We start from the raw sequence: 23,601 nt of genomic DNA on the forward strand, positions 1-23,601 counted from the left end.
CCCAGAAGATTAGAAGTGTCTCAAGCTGGATATTACTGTGTCACTTGTCTGCCAATGCTCCTTAGAATAATAGACCCCACAATGCCTATTTTAACCAGCTTTGTTAAGCAGATGTACTCTTCTCTATTTATTACCACGTCTGTGGTGCCCATGTGATTTCTATGTGTTTTTCGGATGCCATTGGGCCTGGACTTTTCTGCCAGGTTGACTGGAATGTCTAGAACATTTTATCATCTGCAGCTGGGAAATCACTGAAGTGTCTGAGTATTTTCCTATGTGAGCGATTGTTATGTCAGCCAAGGCACAAGTAAGATTTTAAATAAGCCCAAACTGTTCCATGATGTAATTTAGGAGCGAGAATTGTGTCAAGATGGAAAAGTAAAGGTTTTTATTGTGATTACCCTGCTTGTCAGAGTTCTCTCCCCTCATCACTTCTGAGAAAGTCTTTATATGTCTTCTTATGTTTATGATATTATCAAGGGTCAAAAACATGTGAAGCAGAAACTTGTGGTTTCTGTTAGCCATTTGGGGCCCACTGTACATATAAATTCTGTGTCAAGACCCATTGAGGATAGTTTGGTTATCTCTTGTCTGAATCCCACTCATTAGGCTGGCATAAGGGATGCCAGGTAAAATATAAGGTGCCCGGTTGCATTTAAATTACAGATGAACAACAAATAGCTTTTTAGTATAACTGTGTCCCAATTTTTCCATGGGACATACTTACACTAAAAATCATGTTATTCATCTGAAATTCAAATATAAATGGGAATTCTGCATTTTTACTTGCTAAATCTGGCAACTATAGGCTGACAGGAACCTGGAGAAACCCCTTCCTCCCTCCAAGGAGAAAATTAGGTCATGAGTAAAGCCTTTAGTCAGGGCAAGGGAGAAGGAGCATGTTTTTAGCATGGCCAAGAAGGTCAAAATAATTCACATTGCCCCATTAAAATCTGTTCTGCCTTTGAAAAACAGAAACAATTTGGGTATATAGGCATAACCAATGGCCTGGGAATGAGACAGATGGCCTCATATGTGTACACTAGAATATCAGTCAGCCAATGTAGACATTGGTTTGGCCATTGGTTGTGCTGGCATCATAGCCACATGCTGGGAAAGGGAAGAAGGATGAGGTTATGGGGAGTCAGCATGGTAGAGTTGGCTTGGTTGAAGGACTGGATGTCTGGTTGTCTAATATCTGGTATTCAGTTAAAGGGCACTTGGCCTTGTTTTGGGCTGGTAATAAAATCCAATGAGATCCAAAGTGGCAGTCCAATCATAAGGGAAGGTCCTGATTCCTGAAGAGAGATGGTTGGTGAGACTTTGGGTAATAGTTAGGACCCCGTGGCAGTATTCTGAACAGACACTCAGATTAATGGAGCAGAATAGAGAACCCAGAAATGGACCCACAAACGTATGGCCAACTAATCTTTGACAAAGCAGGAAAGAATATCCAAAGGAATAAAGACAGTCTCTTCAGCAAGTGGTGGTGGGAAAACTGGACAGTGACATGCAGAAGAATGAACCTGGACCACTTTCTTACACCATACACAAAAATAAGCTCAAAATGGATAAAAGACCTAAATGTAAGACATGAAGCCATCAAAATCCTCGAGGAGAAAGCAGGCAAAAACCTCTTTGATATTGTCTGCAGCAACTTCTTACTCAACACGTCTCCGGAGGCAAGCGAAACAAAAGCAAAAATGAACTACTGGGACCTCATCAAAATAAAAAGCTTTTGCACAGTGAAGGAAACACTCAGCAAAACTAAAAGGCAACTGACAGAATGGGAGAAGGTATTTGCAAATGACACATCAGATAAAGGGTTAGTATCCAAAATCTATAAAGAACTTATCAAACTCAATACCCAAAAAACAAATAATCCAGTGAAGAAATGGGCAAAAGACATGAATAGGCACTTCTCCAAGGAAGACATCCAGATGGCCAACCGACACATGAAAAAATGCTCAACATTACTCATTATCAGGGAAATACAAATCAAAACCACAATGAGATACCTTACACCTGTCAGAATGGCTAACATTAACAACTTAGGCAACAACAGATGTTGGCGAGGATGTGGAGAAAGAGGATCTCTATTGCATTGTTGGTGGCAATGCACGCTGGTGCAGCCAGTCTGGAAAACAGTATGGAGGTTCCTCAAAAAACTAAATATAGAACTACCCTACAACCCAGAATTGCACTACTAGGCATTTATCCACAGGATACAGGTGTGCTGTTTTGAAGGGACACATGCACCCCAATGTTTATAGCAGCACTATCAACAATATTCAAAGGATGGAAAGAGCCCAAATGTCCCTCGATGGATGAATGGATAAAGAAACTGTCATATATATATATACAATGGAGTATTACTCGGCAATCAAAAAGAATGAAATCTTGCCATTTGCAACTATGTGGATGGAACTGGAGGGTATTATGCTAAGTGAAATTAGTCAGAGAAAGACAAAAATCATATGACTTCACTCATATGAGGACTTAAGAGACAAAAACAGATGAACATAAGGGAAGGGAAACAAAAATAATATAAAAACAGGGAGGGGGACAAAACAGAAGAGACTCATAAATATGGAGAACAAACTGAGGGTTACTGGAGGGGTTGTGGGAGGGGGGATGGGCTAAATGGGTAAGGGGCATTAAGGAATCTACTCCTGAAATCATTGTTTCACTATATGCTAACTAATTTGGATGTACATTTTTAAAAATTAAAAAAAAAAAAGTTAAGACTTTTGACCCAGTGGGGATCTGGAAAGCATGGCATGTGATGGTGGTGGCTAAGGAAGGGGATGTTAATGACGACAACAGCTTGAGGCTTTGGACTCCTGGGCTTCTCCCAATACTGGAAAGACCCTTACAGGGTAGCCTGTTTGATTCTGGGTCTATCTCAGGAGTGAGGGTGAGGCAGCTTATGTCCTGCCTGCTTGGTCAGGCTGGCCAGGGTCCAGGCGGTGCTAGGCCCATGAGACCAACAGAAGAGCCAAGATCTGAATAGCTCAGGAGAGACTAAGGTAACAGCCATAGAATTACCTCATTTGTGTCAGGAATGTGTGTGGGGTAGAGAACAGCCATGTTCCAGACACCATTTGAAGAAGCAGCAAAAACAGTTGGGGATGCACAACTGACTGAAACAGAAAAGTACAGGCCAAAAAGGCAGGTGAGTCATCATATAAAGATAGCAGGAGAAGCCATAAAGGTCTTCATCCTTTGAAAAACAGAAACAATTATAAAAAGGTGGGAATAAGCTTTTGTAGGTTGTGTGTGATCTCTGGCTAGGCTCCCACACTCAGCAGGAACCTGTCCTAAAAAGGTTTTCACTGGGGGCAGCTTGCAGGGTGAACAGCCTGAGCCCTCAGGAGAGAAGCACAAGTTTCCATTAGGTCTGATGTCTCGATTGATTAATTGCATTGAATGCCTTGTATGAAGTCATAGAAGTAAATTCGGGTGGACTGGGGGCACCGAAGCTAACAAGAAAGAGAGTTTGAGGGAAGTGAATGAGAGATTAAATGAGGAAAGTAAGGAGACAAAAGGAAAGACATGGAAAGAGAGAAAGAGGCCACCCAGACATGTAGGTACTGTGGACCCTTAGATCCCCTGCTTTGTGCACCTTAAGCAAATAACCTAAACACTATTCTCTGCTAGACATTACTACCTTATTTTTTAAGTTTATTTCCTTGTTTTGAGAGAGAGAGAGAGAGAGAGAGAGAGAGCGAGCATGCACGAGTGGAGATGGGCGTGGAGGGGGGTGGTGGGGAGAGAGAATCCCAAGCAGTCTCCCCACTCTCAGCATGGAGCCTGGTGTGGGGCTCAAACTCACGAACCATGAGATCATGACCTGAGCTGAAATCAAGAGTTGGATACTTAACCAACTGAGCCACCCAGATGCCCCCAGACATTATTACCTTATTTTAAAATTTAAGTTATTTTTAATTTTTTAAAGTTTTTTTTTTTTAATTTGAGTATAGTTGACACTCAATATTACATTAGTTTCGGGTGTACCACATAGTGATTTGACAAGTTTATACACTGTGCTATGGTCACCACAAGCAAAGCTACCGTCTGTCCCATTACATCACTATTATAATATCATTGACTGTATTCTTTATGTTCTGCCTTTTTTTTCCCCCCTGTGACTTACTCATGCTGTAATGGGAAGCCTATATCTCCTATTCCCCTCTACCCATTTTGCCCAAATCCCCAGCCTCCTTCCCTCTGGCAACCATTAGTTCGTTCTCTGTACTTACAGATCTGATTCTGCTTTTTGTTTTGGTACAAAAATGCTTGCAATGCTGTTACCAGCTTCTATGAGGCATTCCTTACTCATGTTGTTTTCTACTGAGTTGATTTATATTAAACTGTTGAAAAGTTCACTGTTTGGATGTGGATGCTGTTGTCCCTGAGTACTTCTTAGTGTAACTTCTAAATGTACTTTTAAGTGCCCAAGTTTTTAGCAACTGAGGAATATTCTCCTAGGTCCATGTTTTCCTTTTCCCAGAAGCCTGAACTTTCCTACCCAAGGCTTTGGTATCAATGTGTGGTCCCTGTTAAAATGGTGTTTCCTCTCACTTACTTGATTTTTGTGTTTACCACATCTCTATATACATCCTTAAATGTAAAATAAACTATTTTAAAATGATTTTTTTTTTGCACTTCTAGAGATGAAACAGGCAGAAATGCATAGTTCTATTAAGGAAAAAATGTATGAACTGGGGTAAAATAAAAAAGCATTCATTTTCCGAATTCAAGGCCAAACTCTGGAGTTTAATCATCTCATAAAAATAAACCATTTGAAAATTACTTGATTCATCACCGATTCAGTCTGGAAATGAGATATCAAGGAACAAAGACAATAAAATTCTGTTAGCATGAAAAGTCCGAAGCATGTTTTATATAAGTGTGAAGTATTTAGGATAAGATAGTCACTGTGTGTTCACTCTAAAGAAAAGTTTAGTTTTTGGACAAGTCTCCAGTGGGTCAGCAAGGTGTAATGTTGGGAGCACACAGGACCAGGAATCTTCTGGATTCTCGGTATAATCCAAGACAAGTAATTTAACATCAGATCTTGATGTCTTTGCCTGTATATGAGAGATAGTTAATGCTGTGGTCTGAATGTGTCTGCCCCTAATTCATAAGTTAAAACCTAACCTTAAGGTGATAGTATTAGCAGTCAGGACCTTTGGGAGGCCATTAGGTTATGCAAGCAGAGCCCCGATGAATGGGATTATAAAAGCAGCCAGAGAAAGCTTCCTCATCCCTTCAGCCTTGTGAAGTTACAGGGGGAAGACAACCATTTTGAGAAAGTGGGACCTCACCAGACACCAAAACTGCTGGCACCTTGATTTTGGACATCTCAGCCTCCAGAACTGTGGGCAATAAACTTCTGCTGTTGATAAGCTACCCATTCTATGGCTTTTTTTTTTTTTTTTTTTTTTTTAAGAGCAGCCCAATCAGACTAAGAGAGATAATTAAGGTCTTTTCTAAATTCTAGACTCCACAACAAAATCCATCAAATTCCCTTAATGCAAAAGTATTTGCATATTATCTGATGATTCACTTGGCATTTAGGATCTTGCTGTGGATGAGAGCCCAATGTGAGTATTAGCTATGGTATTGATGAAATGTGTGAGAATTAATGAGATTTTGAGGACTGAAGGCAAGATCAATGTTTTTGAACCCTCTTAATGATGTGGCATATATAGAAAACAGGTTAACAGCTGAGGATGCTTAAGCCTAAGGCACCTGGCTTATATTGTGGTTAGCTTCCCTAGGTTCTTCCCAGATGCTCCACATGCTGAAAAGATTGTTATCTTCGGCATCAACCTATAACCTAGTTGTGGCATACCTTCGCACATTGGTCAGGGAGCTCTGGACTAGAACTTAGAACCAGAACTACTGTAGAATGCAGAATGATGGTTTACACAATAAGCATGATACTACTGAAACTAATACTCTTTCTTTTTATTCTTTAATTCTTCAGGGAAAATTCCAGAATGAATGAGAATGAACAGATTTGAAAGGGGCAAGATAATAAATTTAGTTGGGGACATACTGATTTCAGGGCATCTCTGAGATATCTGAGTGCGGTTGTTGAGATGCTAGGTAGATACCCACATCTGGAAGTTGATGGAAATCTGGGCTGGAGAATGTTCTGGAAGTCATGCATGTATCAATGAGATTTGAAACCATGGGTGAGATTTCTCTGAGAGACTGAGCAGAAGCCAAGGGATAGGTTCAAGAGAACACTAAAATTTTAGGGGTTGTTAAAGAGAAGGAGCCAGCAAAGGGTATAGGGCTCATTTGGAGCCATTTACAAAGTGATTTAGTGTTATTTCATAAGTGAAAAACAAGATACATTGATATCCATGTGTAGATATGATTTAAGTTATATAATGTCATACATAAATATAGGCAAGGGCACATGTGTACAGTGGACTTGTTCATTCCATTCATTCATTCACAGTAAGTGCATTCTTTCTTTCAACCAATGTTTACTGAGTACCTACTATGTGCCTGAAATTATTCTAACCATTCAGGGTACAACAGTGAGCAAAATAGTTCAAGTCCCTTTCCTGGGGGAGTTTTATTGTGGCAACCACACACCACACACACACACACACACACACACACACACACACGCATGTACACATACACACCACCCCACACCACCACACTACCGCACTAAATACTTCAGAGCCTACTTCCCAAGAGGTAGAGCAGAATGTAGACAGGCCTGTGTTTTTACTGGGCCAAGATCCTTTATCCTTCTAAAGGATTGCCTGTCATCACCACCCACATATTGCTTTGGCCCTATTGTTATGTTTGTCTTTTTTTTTTTCTTTTTTTCACTTAAAAGGTTAACTGGATAGTTGAATTACAGGATTCTAGCCAAAGTATGCTTCCCTTAAAGGAGTTCCCAGCTAATCAGTAAGCTGAGCTGGTTTGGCATCTGTCTTACATTACCAAGGAGCTGGGCATCTGCAGGCTGAGCTCATACTGGGGAGGCATCAGCAGGACCTTGATCTGCCTTCACGCTGTCACTGCCGAATGACAGGAGAGCAACACAGGGCATGGTTCAAATCTGAGATGGCAGGTTCTGAGGACAAAGCCTGCAGGGATCATTTTTTATTGGAAACTCTTTCATTTTAATCCGTTGTCAAATATTCTACCTCTGGGTCTTCCAGCTCCAAAAAGTGAAGGCAGATCTATATTTTTTCACTTTATTGTTTTTCCCAGATTATGATTATCATTGTTGTTGTTGTTGTTGTTGTTGTTGTTGTTGTTAAATTTTTCTCAGATAATTAAGAGGTCAGAGATTTTCTCCATTTTTGGGCCAGTATGTTCTGGGCCCCATTAGCTGATAAACCAACTCTACCTCTAGAATTTTCTATTTCTCTTAATGGCACCATCCAATGATGTTTCTAATCTCTCTGGATTTTTAAGGCAATTTTCCATCCAGAGGCACCTGGGTGGTTCAGTTGGTTAAGTGTCCAACTTCAGGTCATGATCTCAAGGTTCATGAGTTCGAGCCCCACATCGGGCTCACTGCTGTTAACGCAGAGCCCACTTCAGATCATCTGCCTTTCTCTATTTCTGCCCCTCCCCTGCTTGCGCTCTCTCTTCTTCTCTCTCTCTCTCCTCTCTCTGAAAACAAAAAAGTAATTTTTCATCCAGGAAGCTTTTCTTCCCTTGTATTTTTTCTCCATCGTCTGGTTGAGACATATTTGAAAGCCTGTATGGTATTGGAGATGGGAAGGAGATAATCTTTATGGGTGAGAAAATACTCTATTATGCCTAAAGTGTTGGTTGTCCAGGTCATTTTTATTAATGAACTTATCATATCTAATTACTTATATATGAAGTCATACTTATATATGAAGTCAGTTTCTTAAAATACTATCTGTATAAGTGTTCTTTGGCCAATAACTTTCAATGTATCCCTATCATGGTTGGAATCCAAATGCATTAGCCTATTCTTTGAACCACTGATTAACACTTTTAGGAATTTATCTTACAAGTACAGTCACACAAATGCAAAATGACCTATTTGCAAAATTACTTATTATAGCATTACATGTAGTAACAAATGATAGGAAGTGACTTAAGTATCATTTAATCAGGGATACATTAAATAAATTATGATTCATACATACAATGGATTACCATTCAGGTAGAAAAAAAGAAAATTCTTCATACACGGATAGTAATGATCTCTGAATTATATTGTAAAATGATAAAAGCTAACATTAAAAAGAAGAATACACATGCACACATATACACATGCACATATTTTCTTCCATATCCGGGAAGCACACCTAAGAAACATCAATTGCCTCTGGAGCGGGGACTGGGTGACAGGAGATAGTCATACTGCCAGGCGTAAATTCCAATTCCACCCCACCCACATCTTCTGGGATCTCAGTGCAAAGCAATGTGCCTCCTACCATGGGCTCTCTCTCAATTTAGCCTTTCCTCAATTTTTGGATTCCTGAGTCATGGTGACATTTGTAATGACAACATCCTTTCTACCTCTCTCTCCCTCAAGTCTTCAGGTTCCGACTTAAAGGACACAAATGAGGTATATAGCAAAACTTGTGTTGTAGGGGCTCACCCCACCAATCTAAATACCTGTCCACTGCAGCTCTGGGAGTGAACTCACCTGTCCCCAGAAACAAATGCCAGCACCGGAACCCCCATGACCAGAGGCCAATGCCACCTTTCTCTTTTCCATCTGGGATGCTATCTATGCATGTGGAGGGCTGTTTCTCCTGCAAGGTGGAGCTCTTTAGTCCCCAGAAAGGAATCCCTGCCTTCTCTAATTAGATCTCTGCAGCTTCCAGGCAAGATGTTGCTCAGCAGGTCTGAAGGTGTATTTGTGGTTCGACAAATACAAGGCAGGTTGAAACCTGCCTTGATCCATAAATGAGTTCCCTTTCCAGCTAACGCCATATCCTCTGACTATGAGATGTTGGTTAGTGCGTGTTCAGTCTTCATTGTGCACTAATTTCATAAGGTCTGGGTCCCAGAGGCCTTTCCTAGTGCAGAAATTTTGTGCTCTTCACATGTGATTTTGCCAGGAAAATGGCAAAACTCTATCTACATATTCTCTTGGTCCACCAAAAACAATACGAGATACAATGTGATACTGGAATGATAATAATAGTATAGTGATAGCTAACAAATATTTGACTACTCACTCTGTGCCATGCACTAGGCCAAGCACTCAACTTGCATTAATCCTTATAACCTTCACAGTAGCTCTATGTAGTAGCTACTATCAGCATCCATATTTTAGAGATAGAGCAATTGAGACCTACACAGGTCAAGTCTCTTGCCCGAGGTCGCACAACTGCTAAGTGAAGAAGCTGAAATTTGAACCCACGTAATCTGTTCCGAGCCCTTAAACACTTCGCACTCTGTACCAAGTGTAGCTTGCAAGCTGTTATAATACATCCATCTTCATGGAATGGCTTTTTGGCCTCCATCAAAGATTTCCCTCTTTAGGGCCACACTCTCTTTCAACTTAACGTCCTAGATTTCACATAGCTAGCAAGGGAAAGGATAAGGGTTTGAAATCAGGCAGTCTGGGTCCCAAGTCCAGGCACCTGATCATTATGCTAGACTGCCTCTCTGGAGTGAGACTGGTATGGTGGACAATTTGTTACTAGTAAGAGTCTTGCCCCATACCCCAATGTTGAGCTTAAGTGAACTATGCTGTTCATGGAACGTAACATATTTCCCGCTGAGAACTTTGGTGTCAGAAAGGCTTGCTTTAACTCCTCCTGCAAAAGCCCACACCTGACAGAGACCCATACAGACCACACCAGTCCTCACAGGGAAGAGTAGCGGCAATAGCAGGCACTGTGATTCTCCCACAGAGGTTTGTTGATGCCTCTTTTCCTATGGTTTCATCCCTACAAAACATGGCCTGGTCAGTGACCTCACACTGGACCCATCCATAACACCCCTTTTCTTAAGGTGTGTGTGGGGGCATCTTATCCTTGACCCTAGACCCTTTTGTGGAGGGGAAGAGAAGGGGCGGGGTGAAAGAGATAACAGAAATTTCAAGCTCTTTCAATGCTCACCTACAGGTCCACTTCCTGCAACCATGCCTACCCACTCAGCCTTAGTGATCTCCTCGCCTGAATTCCCGTGAATCTAATTGTGATTGCCCATAGCGCTGTCTAGAGCCAACCTGTGTAGCCACTTTCTGTGACACATGGGGGATCTTGCTGTGCCCCCAAGCAACTCCATACATTTATGCCTTCAACAATATTTATTGAACATCACCTTGCTACCGTGTCACCAGGTAGCAAAAACAGGATCAAGACCCTATTCCTGCTCTGAGGAACTCACGGACCAATAGAACAACAATTACATTTCAGTGAAGAAGTCATAACTGAGGTCAGTGGGCCATGGAAAGGACTCTTACTAGGGGATCACGGAAAGCTGCCGAGAGTAGACTGAACTTGACGTGAGTCATGAGGATATAAAAGGAGCTTTTTGGGTGACAAATGGAAAAAGGGCAAGGGAAAGAGGTATTCAACAGGACGGCACGTAGAAGAATTGCAACTAATTCAGTACAGCTGAAGTGCACGGCACCTGTAAAGAAGCAGAGGAGATAGGGTGGGTCCAGAGGCAAGAGCTAAAACAAAGTTCAATTTAGGTTTCTTAATGGCAGGGGTTCTTGTCTGTTTATTAATGTGCCTCTGGTGCTCCATAGCACCTGGCATAGCAGAGGTGCTCAACATGTATTTGTTGTATATGAAAAAAAAAAAAGAAAAAAGAATGTATGTCAGATCCAGAAATGCGAACTTTGTCCTGAAAGATTAAAAGATTTTGGGCTTATGAGTGACATGATTAGACGTTCATTTTGAATAAACAAATAAAAGGGCTCAAAACAAACATACAAACACCATCCATTTACACATCTATGGATGGATAAAATAATAAACATTTTATCTGTGGATGAAATAATAGCAATACAAATTTAAAATGCTAAGTAAAGTAAGAATGTGCAAGACATTCGGTAAGAAAACTGTAAAGCTTAATAGAAAAGTAAAAAGAAGACTTGACTAAATAAAGAGAAACACCAGGGGCGCCTGGGTGGCTCAGTTGGTTAAGCGTCTGACTTCAGCTCAGGTCACTGTCTCGCGGTCCGTGAGTTCGAGCCCCAAGTCGGGCTCTGGGCTGATGGCTCAGAGCCTGGAGCCTGCTCCCGATTCTGTGTCTCCCTCTCTCTCTGCCCCTCCCCCATTCATGCTCTGTCTCTCTCTGTCTCAAAAATAAATAAAACGTTAAAAAAAAATTAAAAAAAAAAAGAGAGAAACACCATGTTCCTGGGCAGGAAGACTCATCTTGTAAAGATGTCATGCTTCCCTAAAACAACATATAAATTTAATAAAGTTCCAGTTAAAAATCCTAGTGGGATTTTGTGGTACTTGACAAATAGCTCTTAAAATTCGTTTGTATGTATAAATGAATGAGGACAGCCAAGAAAAATGTGAAAAACAAAGAAAAATGAGAAGGGAGCTTGCTTCACCAGATCAAAAGGCACCATATAAATCCATGGTAATTAAAACACTATGGCACTAGAGCAAGAACACACAGAAGAATGGAACAGATAGACTGTCCAGTGCCAGGCTCATGTGTGTACATGTAGTTAGCATCTAGCGAGAGCTAACGTTTATTGAGTACATACTACATGGTTGGCACTGTTCTAAGCATTTTGTATTACTCATTGAATTTTCACAGAACTCTGTGAAGGAGGTCCTATTGTTATCCCCAGGTTAGAAATAACAAAGCACAAGGAGATTATGCTACCTGCAAGCTAGTGAGTGGTATCCAGGCTTTCAAACTCAAAAGCCTTCATTTGCAGTCACAATGAAATGATCTGCAGGTGAAAAACCACGGGAATTAAAAAAAAAAAAGAGATCAACAAATTTGACTATATACCTATTTAAAGTAATAAATGGAAAAAAATAATGTTAAGAGGAAAATGAAAACTAGGATAATATTTGCAAAACATATGATAGCAAAGGGTTGCTATCCTTAATATATAATGATATATATTGGGACACATAATATATAATCCTACTATATCGACTATTATAATTACTATATTACTATATAATATATACAAATCAATAAAGTATGAATATCTAAATAGAAAAAGTAAGGAATCCATACTAACAGACCAGTTGAGAGAAGAAGAAATACAAATGGCCAATAAACATATAAGATGCTAAGTTTCAATAACAAAGAAATAAAAATTAAAATGAGATATCACTTTTTTCCCTATCAGAATGGCAAAGAGTACAAGGATTTATAAATGCCTAAGGTTCCTTAGAACATGTTAGTGGGAACAGTGTTAATTCCAAACCGTATTGCCTTGGAGCCTGAGGTAAAAGATAATCAGTAGCACTGATTCTGCCTTTAGGTAAAACTCTCTTATTTTGTTCATCATGACTTCTGTGCATTCATTTTGATTTTTAAAATATTACGTTAAAATGTTATTTGTCTTGATTACTGGTTTTTTTTTAATACCTCCTTAAATTTTGAGCCCAAGGTGAAGTATCTTACTCATCTCGTCCCAGTCCCAACCCTGAGTGGAAAAATAGATCCTTACTACCTTTGTGAATTGCTTACAAGTATAAATCAACCTATTAGATGTGGTTAGCCACTAAATATAGCAATTCTTTCTCCAGGAATTTTACCTAAGCATATGACTAGGAAAGTACACTGCAATATATGTACAGGGATGTTTCTCACAGCACAATTCAGAAGAAAACAATTGTAAATAATCTAACAGATCATCAGTAGGGGGTTGGTTAAATAAAGCATGGTTTATCTGTGCACTGGGCTGCTGTGCAGCCACTGAAAATGGTGGCATAGAGGTGTGCGTAAAGGAAAAGATCCATATTGTATTAAGGCTTAATAATGTATGTGTCTACAATAATCCCAATTATACAACACACATACTCACAACTCCCAGAAAGTCTCAAAAAGTAATGTCTTTATTGGAGTCATATGAAAATTAGCCAAAGGAAATATTTATACCTCACAAAATCTCACTTATTATAGCAGCTACTCTAAAACTCTTGACTGTCTCTCAATTCTTTTTGCCGCTCACCTCCCCATAATTCTCTGACATATTCTATTTTCCCTGCGGTAGTAGATAGTGCCTTAATTATGCCAGCAGTTAATCTACTGCATTCCCCAGACCCCCAGCTCTTCAATTCTGTAGCTCTACCTGTCATCCAGGGGCCTGGTACTTGCAGCACATTAGCCTTCTTCCCGAGAAGGCAGGAGTAATAGATGTTTGTTTTTGTTTGGGGAACTCCCCCAGCTTATGAGTTTGCTCCCCTCTATAGAAGCCAGATTCTTGCTATTCCAGCCTGTCTTGCAGCCAGAGCACAGACATGTGACCTGGCTGAATCACAGTGAGCTGTCCTTGCCTACAGTAGCCAATCTGGTGATGGTAGCAGCAGACCCATCCAGTGTCTGTAAGTAGCCATGGCAGGGGTCCATGTGGTGGCATCCAGTGCCTGGCATCTGTGGAGTCAGCGGGGCAGGCTGCTTTAGTGAGTCCAGCAGTGGGGCTGTGGTGTCTCCTCCAGACCAGCTCTGTAGTGTGACTATGCCTTGGCTCTGGCCATAGAGTCTCCAAGCCTGGTTTTCTGGCCTTCCAGGGACTCTGTCAATGACCTAATATCCTTTAATAAATCCCTTTTCTGCTTAAATTAGCATTATTTGCAACTAAGAATCCTGATTCATACATATTTATTTTTGGTGCTGCCATATATACATGCTATGGAGGGGTTTGATTTCAACGTTCATTATTCCACACCTTAGGTACCCCCCCCCCCCCCACCACAAGCAAGCTTATAGGTTAAATCAAGTGAGGTTTTGGGCAGCTTTATTCCTCTAGAGCTGTCTAGTCCAATGTGGTAGCTACCAGGCATATGTGGCTAGTTAAATTTAATTAGAAGTAAATAAAATAAAAAATTCCACTCCTCAGTAACACTAGCCACGTCCCAAGTGTTTGATAGCCACGTGTGGCTTTTAGGTACTGTACTGAGCAGTGAGATTTAGAGCCTTTCCATCATCACAGACAGTTTCTTATTGGACAGCACAATCTAGAAGTTTCTTGAGATTTCACCCGCCCACCTCACTGAACCATCGCAGAGAGTAAAAGACCACTTTGGAGTGTATTCATCGCAGCCTAGACATTTTATGTTAACAGATGAGTAATCTTGCTAACCAGACAGGGTATGTTTTATTTGCAATGTTTAAGTCATTCTTGCTTGCTTGCTCTGTGCCTTCCAACCCCCCTTTTTCCTCTCCCTTTCTTTGCCAAACCCATGCTGGTGAACATGTTCAAGTTATTTGGGCATATGCCGTAAGTCTCCTATGAAAGTATTTGCCCTGTCAACTTCACAGGGTTGCTATGAGCATAAGAATATAATTCAGTAGGAGATTTCATGTTTATGACTGATCTGGAATGAGCCCTGAGATGAGATGATTCCTACAGTTTTAATCATTTGACTCTGAGCAAATCACTCAACTTTTCCCAGATTCCAGTTTCCTCACCATTCAACTGAAGAAGTTGATTGAGATCATTTTTAAGGTTTCTTCCATTACCAACATTAAAAAATTCTATGATCCCATATGTAATCCCAGAGACTTTATTTATTGTCTCTTCAAGGGAGCTGAGAATAGAGTTCTGGGGCTGGTGGACAGTGGTCAGGGAGGTAGAGCTGATAATCTAGAATGAGTCTTTATTCAAGATTTGATGTGTAATAGCCATTTTTCTGGTGGCAAGGCTTGGGGTGCAAAAGGAAGAATAACAAAGCAACAGGCTTGAACCATAACCTCTTTTTCAAATGGTTGTATTTGTACTGCTCTGTAGTTAATGTTTAAGCATTCAGAAGCAACTTGCAAATAAGTGAAGTTTGAAATCTACACTTTCCCTTTGAGTGGACCAGCTTTATGGTTGTCAACTCATTCCTTGATGTGGGAACACGGTCTACCCCAAAGCACTGTGTATTCTTTTAAAAAAATTCAAGCACATATTTCAAAGTTACCCCTTTAGGTCAGCCACCTGGTCCATCCCAGCCAAAGACTACGTGAGCCCCTGTAAAGGGTTTTCTATCCAGGAATTCAAATGCACAGAGTATCAACCTGTCTCTGTTGAGTCTCTTGCTCCCACAGCCTTTATTACCAGATTAAAATGTTAGGCCAAAGCTTCTTGAGAAGCAAGGGTATTATTCTAAGTGAGAGAGTATTAAGCTCTTGTGGATTTGGTAGTTTATAATATCTTTAGAACTCTCTAACAGGAAAAATGGATGTTCTTCATTGTTAATAGGGAGCTGTGTTTTGATAACAACATTCATTGTCATACCATTCATTAAGCAATTTCTTTGTGTGAAATACTTTATTGACATCCCCATTTTACAAATATGGACACAGGCACAGAGAGGTTTAGTGACTTGTCTTGCCTTATAGTTCATCGTTCATCAATCGCTTTCAGAGGATTTGACACTTACAGCTGTCACAACCATCTTGCTACCACATGCAGATGGAAAATGATCACAGCCTACAGAAGGAAGAGGTGGAAGAAGCTGAGAACAGTCTTGTCCCAAAGGCAGCAATTGAGCCCTAAAGTCACTTGTGCCCAAGGCAAGTCTACCTCTATGCTTTGAAGTGTTGAGGGGTCAAAGTTTTTGGGGTCAGTTTTTCTTTCGCTTGTACCTTCAAGAATCCTACTTGATAGAGACTTGTTTTAATTAATGTTACCAATGCAAAGATATATAATCTTATCCAAGGGGTAAGTTTTAACTCAAGAATATACAGAAAAATAATTCAACGATCTTTTCCTGGTAAGGTGAAGACCTCTAAGAGCTGGCTGAATGTAGTGACTCGCGGGTTAGGCCCATCCCCCTTTCCTCATTCTGGAACCTAAGCCCTAGACTGTAGTGGAGAAATAATTTAATGTGGCATTTTGCTGAAATATCCTGTAGATATTTTAGGTATTTGCACAGGGAATTTTTTGACCTTTGAATAATATATGTGCCCAGAAAGGTCTTGGGATATTTTAACATGTTGAACTGAGATAGGCCTAAAGGGGTTTATTTTGGTCTCTGTTGGCTGCTTCTTTTTTTTTTTTAAATCTTGTTGGAATTTTTTAGTTTCTATGAGGACGCTTTCAAGATTTTTTTTTTTTACTGCAATATATTTCATGCTATTGGATTGTCCTTGTATCAAAGGTGACAGGCATCCAGTTGATAAACGTTCCAGAAGGAGGCTCCATTAATGCTCTAGGCACATTACTGCTGACCTGAGGTGGCCACCTGGACCCCCAGCAGGCACCTCCAACTTAATGTGTCCCAGAGTAGGTGCTGGGTACTTCGAATGGACACATACCTTTCTGACGTTTCAAACTGGGGCTTAATTCTTTGAAAACGTTAAGTACAGGTGATCACCAGCATGAACAGGCCAGTATAGCTACAGGCTTCAGGAAGACTGGATCTCCTCCACAGCTGGTTTTTGATTGAGGAGATGAATATGATCAAATCTACTGCATCAGCCCTTTACCAGAGGAGACAGAAAGTGATTCTGTTCTTAGGGCCATACGATAGACCTCAGCTTAAACTGGGGTCAGTTAAAAGTGCCTGCATTTTGGCTATTCTGCCAAAAACATGAGGAGACAGTTTCACTCAGAATGCAAGGTAGTCCTCTGGGGCTAGAGCTTGGGCATCTTTGGAGGACCTGTTAACCTTTCTGTGCAATTGAGGTACCAGAAAATACATTTCTGCACCTAAGCACCTTTTGTTTCCCAAAAAGGGGAACTTTATGGTGGAAGTTTATGGGGAAGAATGCTATGATTTTGTCTTAAGGTTATATTAAGCCTGATTTTCTTCCAAACTAATGAAAATGCATGAATTCCCCCTGTCTTGCTCACTGCTGAGTTCCTAGAGTCTATCAGTGTTTGCATACAGCAGGCATCCAAAAATTAGCTCTTGAATGAAGAAATACACTAAAGTGGTGAACAAATGCCTTGAAGAGGCAAAAACCACCTTGCTGAGGAGATTTTGGAGCTGAGTAGCAAAGAATGACTGGGGGGTCTTAGCGAAAGAAGGGAGAAGGGATGGGGGAAAGGAATTACAATCAAAGGGAACAGCCTGCACAAAGGATTGGAGGTATAGATGTCAAGCACCTAATAATTCGTAGCAGGAATCTATGAGTAAAATCTTGCATAAGGTAATAAATGACAGACTTTCATAAAGTGCAAATAAAATCCCAATTCATAAATGTCCTGCTGTGGACATTGGCCAGAAGTTGGACTTGAGATACAACATACGCATTATATTAGGCCAATTACCTTTGTGAGGTGATGAACCATTTCTAGAAGTTGGCAGGTTCCTCCCTGCTGGTTTTATAAGGCTATTGCATAATGTCGACCTATTCTAGAATGTTGCCTGGGGCTGTATCACCAGGAGTACTCATGAATCAAAGACTGGTCAGGAAAATACACTAACCTTCTGTGTTTGATAAAGTGGGAAATTCTTCTACAGTTGGTCTTTGGCAAACTGCCATGTTTTTGTCAATAGCGTACTCCTGAGAGTACGAATTTGGCTTAAGAAATCTAAGACAATTTTTAGTAATTATATCTTTATTTTTTATTTTTTTAAACAATGATAATTTTTCTTTTCTTTAAAAAATTTTTAAAATGTTTAGTTTTGAGAGAGAGAGAAAGAGACAGAATGTGAGTAGGGAGCGGCAAAGACAGAGGGAGACACAGATTCTGAGGCAGGCTCCAGGCTCTAAGCTGTCAGTGTCGGGGCTCAAACTCAGGAATGGTGAGATCATGACCTGAGCTAAAGTCAGATGCTTAACTGACTGAGCCACCCAGGCATCCCAGAAATCATTATATCTTTAAACACAATCATTGCCTTTTCAGAGAGTTTGTAGATACATACAGAGTCCTTTAGGAACAATAATCACCCTTTTCTATCCTCATTGGATGCTTCACAAAAGAAAATGGGGGACTCATTCATTTCCAAAGATCAGGCCACTGGGCTCACTAGATTATACACCCTACCTATGTAAGGGTGGGGAGGTCGGTGATCTTTCTAACCAACCACATACCTTAAATAGTACTCATTTACCCAGGGGGAGGAAGAAGTGTAACATTCTGGATGCAAACCATCTGGTACAGATTTAGATCGCTGTCCCGAGATGCTTGCCTATGATTTCCTATTAGGGACCATCGAATGCTAACCAACCTTTCTGGAATGTGGATTTTTATTAGGTACTGCAGATGATAACCAACCACACCCAGAGTGTATATTAAAGTTAACTTATATATACGTATACATACAGACACACACTGTCTATGCTGAATTATTTTAAAGTAATTACAGAGGAATTGGTGTATTAATTCCTGATTTTTTTCCCCTAATGGTCTCATCTGTGCCTCTACTGCTAATGAATAATGGAGTTAATAAGGATGCGTCAATGAACCAGCTTATATTGGACGTTTCCTCTCATTTCTGTGTCAAATAATGTTCTCAAACATCTTGGAGAAGCTTAGTTTTTAGCAAATCTAACCTTTATCCTTTCCTTCCCATTTTCTGCCTCTCTTAAAAATAAAGAAAAAAAAGGATTCATGGCACTAATACAAGTGCTTTTGTTGTATTCAGTAGAAAGAATGGTGGACTGAATTTTTAAATTAAAGTGAAATTATAAATTAGGAAATTCTTACCTTTGCATTATTGGACTGCCTAATTATCCTTTATCATGGTGGACCTCAGGTGCAAGTTATGTTACATTTATTACTAATGGTAACTACATATTGGAGATTGTGAAAAATTGTTATGATACAAGGTTTAATCATGTTGTATTCTTACATGTATTCCAAAGAGAGTTAAAGTTGGAGTTAACACTTGGGGTCAGCATGTATGCACATTCACAGGTGTAATGTGCATCAGGAGAGAAGACAAAGATCTCTGTCTTGTTTTGGCCTGAGGTGTCAAGGTATAAGATGACCTTAGGTTTGATTCTTGTTCCAGCCTTAGGGCTGGATGGGGACTGAGGATGGTGCTGCAAATGATATCCTGGGCAGATGTCCAGCCAGGTCTATGATTTGGGAAGCCCAGTACCTTAGTGCCTTCAGCAAGAGCCATTTGACACAAAGGACAATTAGACAGGAAAACTCCTATGAGACTAGACTTCCTCAAAGCGAGTTCAAGGTACCTGCTTCATTGTGTGTGAGGTTGGACATGATGCAAAGACCAACATACAGATCAATGGCAGTGAAAGACTTTACACGTAAGGGCAGTGAGCCTTCCATGTGTTCCCTGCTCTGTGTTTTCCCCAAAGCTCTTGGGTATATTGCTTCAGAAGACTGGGAGGGTAGGATAGTGTGATGGAAACAACACCAGCTTTGGAATCAAGCTAGGAAGCTCAGCTTGCACAGCTCAGCCCCACAATATCCTCACCAGGTCCTCACATGATCAACGTATATAATAACAGCTTTCTTCTTTTAAAATATTCTTTAATGTTTATTTATTTTTGAGAGAGACAGAGACAGAATGTGAATGGGTTGGGGCAGAGAAAGAGGGAGGCACAGAATCCAAAGCAGGCTTCAGGCTCCGAGCTGTCAGCACAGAGCCCAACGCGGGGCTCGAACTCACGAGCTGTGAGATCATGACCTGAGCTGAAGTTGGATGCTCAACCAACCGAGCCACCCAGGAGCCCCTATAATAACAGCTTTCTGACAAGGTTTGTGTGTTGATTAATGAGATACCCCTCAGGAAAAAAAAATAGATTTTATTTATAATTGATTGCTATCATCCAAGAGGGGGTGGTAGATGATAGTGGTTAGAAGACATTTGTTTGCTTATTAGATTGATGGGTGACAGGATTGCAAGTTTGGAAGAGTTAGGATGGAGCTAAATGCTTTCACTAATTCCTTCAACACATGGTCATTGGGGATGTGAATGAACAGGACAGACAAAGACCCTGATTGTATGGAGTTTACCTTTTAGTTTGAGGGAGGTAGATAATAAGCAAACAATATAATAATGTTTGCAACGATGAGTGTGCTAGGGAGACTAATAAAGCCTGGGAAGGCATTCAAGAATGCCAGGAGCAGAAAGGGTAACAGGGCTGGTGGGGGGAGGTGTCCATCTAGACAGGATGCTCAGAGAAGGCTTCTCTCTGGGTCAACGGAATAAGCCATGCAAAACTCAGGGTTGAAGAGTGTTCTGGGCAGAGGTTGCTGAAGTGCAGGGACCCTCCTTCTCTCATGAGCCAGGTGTGTTTGCTGAATTTTCTAGGGAGATCAACTGACCAGGAGTGAGTAGAGTGAGGGATGCATGGTAGGAGGAGAGGGCTGGGAGGTAGGGCAGGGCCCAGATTACGTGGGGAGGCTTGGGCAAGGGGTTTGGATTTTATCCTACGTAGGGTGGGAACCTCTTGAAGGGTTTTTAAAAGAACACTCTGGTTGATGCTATGTTTAGAAAGGGGGGAGGGATTTAGAAGGCAGGGAGTCTGAGGGAGCTGAGAGCCAGGAGTAGAGTGATTTAGGTGCATTCTAGAAAAGGGTTGAGGGGAAACATACCCCCTGGTATGTTTTCCCATTGGCTGGCTAGAGAGGACCTTGGGGAGAAGAGAAATGGCCAAGGAACCTTTTGCTAGGTTATTCAGAGTGTGGCGTATGATGGAAGCTCTTACTTCCTCTCTCCTAGAGAAGTGTCAGGAAATTCTGTCCTGGTCAGCAATGCTTTAGGGTGAGTAGATCCTGCATGGTGAGTGTGAAGTACGTGTCTGACTTGATGGTAAAACAGGGTGAGAAGAGAGGCTGTGACACATGTGTCACACGCTAGCATGTACAAAGCAGAAACTCATTAAGTGTGCCTTTCTTTACCATGGGGGAAGAGAAGGAGAAAAAATAGTTTCAAACAGAGAGGGAGGCAACCATAAGAGACTCTTAAATGTAGAGAACAAACTGAGGGTTGATGGGGAGTGGGAGAGAGGGAAAATGGGTGATGGGCACTGAGGAGGGCACTTGTTGGGATGAGCACTGGGTGTTGTATGTAAGCAACAAATCATGGGAATCTACTCCTGAAGCCAAGAGCACACTGTGTGTTAGCTAACTTGACACTAAATTATATTTAAAAAAAATAATACAAAGAACTTTCTGGAATTTAAGAAAAAAAAAAGTGTGCCTTTCTTTCCTCATCCCTCATCCTTCATCCTTGCTTTGCTTTCAGTTATTGTCTAAGGTCGTTTACTCATTTGTGGAATGACATTGAACCAGCCTGAGTCCCTTTCAAGGTTGACAGTTTATAGCCCTATGATTCTTTTATCTCCCAGCGAAGAAAACTAACTATATGTAAATTTGTTCTTAATTTTAATCATAGCATTTAACACAATCATTTGGGGATCAATCTGGAAATCATCAGGGGATTCTTTTTCCTTTTTACTTCTCCCACAGATAGTGATTGTGAAACCGCATGGAGGAAAGATTTTTGCTTTTGATGCTGCAGGGAATGGAAAGTTGCTGCCATCTGCCATGTAGTAGTCAGAATCATAATTTCTTTTGCACCACAAAAAAGAAGGCTTATAGGAGACTAGAAGATGGTTCTGGGTAGCCCCGACGTATACATCCAATGGCGAGTGCACCATTGCATAGGGGAGACACAGCCATGTTTGAGTAGTTCGATTAAAGAACAGCTAAAACAGATTCTAGATGATTTAACCTTGACTTAATGAAAGCCCAAGGGAGAGACCATAATTACAACTTTCTTCTCTTTTTCTTGGCAGAGTCTAGAGTCCATTTTGTTTTCATTTTACTTATGGTATCCCTTCTACTCAATTATCTCCTTTTTAGATAGTGGCCTCAAATGTTTTAAGAATCTTGCAGTTCTTTATCCTTTCAGTTGTATCCTGGGGAATCAGTCTAGACTACCACAAGCAATCTATCATAACTGGCATCTTGCAGCTAGTAAAAGGAGAATAAATTGCAAATTGAATAGTTAACCTAACAGGACTGTGCTAATAGATGGCCATTAGGCACATGTGTCTATTTAAATTTAAATTAATTACAATTAAATAATATTAAAATTTAGTTATTCAGGCACACTAGACACATTTCAAGCGCTCAGTAGCCACATGTGGCTACCATGTTGATAGCATAGATTTACAGTATTTCCCTCATTGCAGGCAGTTCTGCTAGACAGCCTGGTCTAAGAATTTTCATGGCTTGGAATCAAGAGAAGAGTTCTTTGGAGTGTATAAAGAGGCAAGAGGTTCTTGTCAAACAGTTTCCATGACATTTTAATTTTATACCCTTTAGCCACTGACATCTTTAGTAATGGATATGGGTGCTGGAACCAACTAATTACCCCAGAGGAAGAAAAGTGAGGCTAAGTTTCCTACAATTTCCAATGTGTTAGTGTTCCCAAGCGCTTAGGTTATTTTGCAAAGTGGCCAAGAGTACTTTCAGCAGATGGAAAGAGGACCCATCTACTGTAATCACAAGGCCCTACTGCAATGAACTCAACCATTCCCATCCCTGGAGAAATAGATGGAAACCTTCTTGACAAACACATATATATATATTGCTCTATTGATGTAGGGACCAAAACAGCTTTTCAAGTATGAGACTCTGGTGAGCCAAGCTATTTTTCAAAGAATATAGAGAAATAATAGCAATTTTCTTTTTTCAAATACTACCTTGATCAAGATGAGGTAAATGAGAACTTAACCTTGTTCTGAAAGCATTGTTGAAAGAGTATGTTCTTGTCAGCTCTCTGTGCTCTTCTCTTGACTCTGGCAAGACTTGCCCTCAGATTCTGGCTATTGCCTTGGCCACTAGATCCACAGGCCTTTCCCTGGGGTTCCTGTGTGGTTCATGCTCATCCTGCTCTCTGGCAGCTCAGACTCAAGTATAGCTTGGGCTCACCGTCATTTATGATCTCTGCAAGGAAGGAAACATCGTGCATATGTGCCCATTTGCATACTTAGCGTGGTGTCTGAGGATTGTTGGAAGCTGTTATTCTAAAGGCTTCCTTCATCTACTCAGTTTCAATTAAAGTCAGCTTCATGGGACATAATCCCAGCTCAAATAATGTCCTGCAGGGAGCCATGAGGCCTGAGTCCAAGGATTTCCATTTTTAATGCTGTAGAATTGGGCACAGAAAGGCCCAGTGAAATGCCTGTAGTTGCACAGCAAGTCAAGTATGGAATAAGCAAATGAAATTTTGAACTGAAATTCCTGTTGCATGATTAAGAACTTTGTTCCCTTCACTCTGCTCTGCCCTTTATGAAGATGCTTTCTGTGCCCAGGGGAAAAGGGAAGATGGTGTCGATGCTGATTTTCACTTAATAGATTTTCTTTGGAATATTTATTCGTTTTATCTGAAGCACCAGTGGCAAGTTGGCCTTCATGAACCTTGTCATCATGCTGACAGTAGGAAGAAGAGAAGCAGGAGAAAGACTCATTCTTTCCCTGCCCTTCAGGATGGTAACTTGGGCTTGCCTTCTGTTTGTGTGCAATAGGCCTCAGAAGACAGGCCA

General features: G+C 40.7%; 1 protein-coding gene across 6 annotated transcripts in view; it reads left to right on the forward strand.

Annotated features, from left to right (window-relative positions):
* The window catches only part of PALM2AKAP2 (PALM2 and AKAP2 fusion), a 505,394-nt gene that overhangs the window by 116,675 nt on the left and 365,118 nt on the right, over positions 1–23,601 (forward strand). The window contains exon 2 of one of the 6 annotated variants that reach the window (XM_042965220.1): positions 15,523–15,696. The exons of the other annotated variants lie outside the window; for them this stretch is intronic. The gene's annotated coding sequence lies outside the window, so the exon portion shown is untranslated. The remainder of the gene's footprint in view (positions 1–15,522; positions 15,697–23,601) is intronic. 6 annotated transcript variants of the gene reach the window in all.

The sequence above is a fragment of the Panthera tigris genome, chromosome D4, assembly GCF_018350195.1.
Source record: "Panthera tigris isolate Pti1 chromosome D4, P.tigris_Pti1_mat1.1, whole genome shotgun sequence".
NCBI classification, from domain to species: domain Eukaryota; kingdom Metazoa; phylum Chordata; class Mammalia; order Carnivora; family Felidae; genus Panthera; species Panthera tigris.